Here is a 3,276-nt window from a genome sequence, read left to right on the forward strand (position 1 = left end):
CGTACAACCACCCACCCGGCAACCTAGAACTCCTACGTATACCGGGCGACCCTCGAGCTATCTCCAAAATCATCCCTTACATTCTAGAGCTCGGTCGGCGCTATATCCCTCCGTTGGAGAGAGGATAGAGGCGAGACGTGGTACGAGTCGGACGTCGTCGACGTGGCTGAAAGGGGGAACGTTCACGTTAGGGGGTGAGATGGGGGTTGGAAGGTGGGTGGGTTAGGAAGGTTTAAACGAGGGTAGACACTGGGGGCCCGGGATATAGGTAGGTATACCCCGGGATACTACCGGAAAATAAGAGATCTTTCCCGTACGACTCGCGATACGAATTACAATGGCCGGCGGGGGTGGCGGCGACCTCGGTGCTCGTCATACCCCCGATAGACACCGTTTGTCGTTTCTTCGACGAATTTCTTAGACGTCTAGCGACGGTTGAAATCTGACAAATTTTTGGGATCCTGGATCGGTAGTATAGATGCCACTGTCCTATCGAAGGGCATGCAGCCCTTGAATTAAGGGATACGGAGGTTCAGGCACAAGTGCCATGTGATATTACAAGTCTATGAGATGTGCAACTTTGTTAGAGTACCTGTGAAAAATGGGCGAAAGTAATGATCAGAAGATAGAGATAGAGGACAATATCTATTAGAGGTATCGAATAACTTTGAAATAAATTATACAGCATTTCAAGGGACGCATCGGATGGATACAATTTGTTTTCATTATATCTTATTTTTTATTTTAGATATCAAAGTGACTTTGAGTTTTTTCAAGGCCAATATATCTTTTTTTTTTAAATACCATAGGGCGTTGAATTCGTCCTTCTATTGGCAACAACGTGGTATTAATAAAATGGTACATTAACCTTGAAAAAACTGAAAGTCACCTTGATATGTACAAAAAAAGATATAAAAGAAGCCGATGCAACCCTTAAAATGTTACATAATTCGTTAAAACGTTTTCTGATACAATCAATAAGTGACGAGCGATTTTTGATAGTAGTTCTTATTGACTCACCCTGTGTATATAAATTTATATACACACACCGTTGTCCCATTCCTTGCGCTTGTAGATAGCTGGTGGTACCTAGAGTCCGGGGTCCGATATTCAGTCGGCTTGGATATTTGTTAATAACTGGATTTACACCCGGAGAGTGCATTAGCTTTGAGCTTCCGGCCAGAGACGGAAGTTCCGTCTGATTCCGTGTTGCGAATATACCGGGTGGTGTCGAACATTCGAGTGAAGTTTGGGAACGATGTAGACTTTCCTTTTATCTGTTACATCAATAATTTTCTATGTTTAATAATAGACAATAGAAATGAAAAGAAAAACATTTAGCGAGAAGAAAAAGTGTCGTAAAGAAATAGTAGACTTCGTCCTACCAGTGGCGTGTACGAAATACGCCAGACGTGTCCTTGATGGTTAAGATAGGATATTATAATCCTTAATCGAAGAAACAAAAGTTTCACTCGATTCCATTTCCAGCATAATACCACCATACTCCGCAGGAACATACGGAATTGGTACGAAGATCTGCATTCGAACTACCTCCAGTCTTGTCACACCGCGAAAACGATGGGATCGCCATCGAAATTTAAACACCCTCGAAGGCCTAATGGATATCGACGGTGACGGAACGAAATGAATCGTCGCGCCGGTATTGTCGAGCATGCCTCGCCAATTTGATTTTTCTATTTTTCATTTCTTTTTCATTTCCCTGTGGAGGAAGCCTGACACGGAGGGCCACGAAGAGTTCCCCTCCGAAGAACAATGGACGTCAAGCCCGCCCGCGGAATCGCGAGTCGGGGGGATAGAGCGTGAAAAAAACGTTAAATCGCCGTCCGATCGAGTTACGGGCACTCGAGGTACACGATAACCCACACGGTCGCCGTTCAGAATCGTTGGAAACGAATGTCTCTGGATTCGAAAATGACTGAACGTCGCGAACGGACACACGCCATTGCGACGCGTGCATATATACGTATGTAGGCGCGTCCCCTGCGGGGCAAGTGTAGCCATTCGTTGAAATCTCCTGACGAGAATGTTTCGGGCGCTTCTTAATTTCTGCCGCGACGCGCGCGGCAACGGACTGTTATCGACCGACGCTCGAACCGTTCGCAAGAGCGGTCCTTTATGGACGGTAGAAAGAATTCCTGGAGAGACTTTAGGATTGTGCATTCGCAAAAGAGCCGTTTTTTTTTTTTCTTTAAGGCGATGCAATCGTCGGTGACACACTCTGAATTCGGTGTCGGTTAAACAGTCCACAGTTATCGGCAAATCACGTACATCGAAAATCGATTTAGGCGTCATCTCAGTAATCGCACTGGCACATTCACTTCAAGATTTTAATTTATTAGCCCCGTTGTTTTTGTGTTTGAATAATTGATGGCCCCGAAAGATTCATTATTTTTCATGGTATAAATCTATTTTTCTTTGTTTCGAATAGGGGACAATGGGAGAAATACGGACACCAGGTTATTCCAGACACAGTGATAATGTTCGGTTCCCCCCACCTTCTTGTATGAATACATTCGTTGGCGACTCGTGTTATTATTGTCAGTGTCGAGCGAGCAGTCTCAACGGAAAGTGACGCATGTTTACGGAGGTGAGTCTCGTAAAATATTTTCGACTGCTTTCTTATCATTTTTGTGCTACAGTTTTCATGGTGTCGCGTATATTTAAATAGTGGCAACTAATATGGAAATTTATTTAATCTCAGTGTATACCGTAAGGATTATAACGTAATAGTTTTTAATGACGTAGTGTTTATATTCACTTAGTATTATTTAATTGTGTTATTTCCAGTTCATTTGGGGTGTTTGTGGACATTGTGTATGGGGTAAGTACGGACGTCGAATTTAACGAAACAATTCAGGATCAAAATAAATCAGTTCGGATGAGCAGTGGTCCTTGATGACGTATGATAATTAGACCGCGAAGTTTTTATGGAAATTCACGATTTCGGATGCTAGTATCTAAAAGTTAAAGTCGGACAAAATCTTTCAAGTTTACACTACTAGCTTCACTACGTTAATAATAATAATACATATATACTGAGTAACTTTAGTAAATTCTTCATTTTTTTTTCTGTCAAGTGAAGGGACTGTATAAATGCATAAACATCCGCAGTCTAATGAATCTTCTACAGATATGAAAATACATTTATACGAAACGTGTCGTGAATTGAATTTTGTATAACTTTATCTTATGAAACGTGAATATACAGTATTAAATTTTTATAGGAGAACGTGAGTGGTATTTATTAAGAAAGAA

The 3,276-nt window shown here is 41.9% G+C and overlaps 1 long non-coding RNA gene across 1 annotated transcript; it reads left to right on the top strand.

The window, feature by feature from the left end:
* Positions 1-2,568: 2,568 nt before the first annotated feature.
* Positions 2,569-3,276, top strand: LOC107186306. Its single transcript, XR_001516178.1, has 3 exons — positions 2,569-2,608; positions 2,809-2,842; positions 3,246-3,276. It is a non-coding gene; the product is annotated as an uncharacterized LOC107186306 (long non-coding RNA).

Source organism: Dufourea novaeangliae, unplaced genomic scaffold (assembly GCF_001272555.1).
Source record: "Dufourea novaeangliae isolate 0120121106 unplaced genomic scaffold, ASM127255v1 scaffold64, whole genome shotgun sequence".
Lineage (NCBI taxonomy): Eukaryota > Metazoa > Arthropoda > Insecta > Hymenoptera > Halictidae > Dufourea > Dufourea novaeangliae.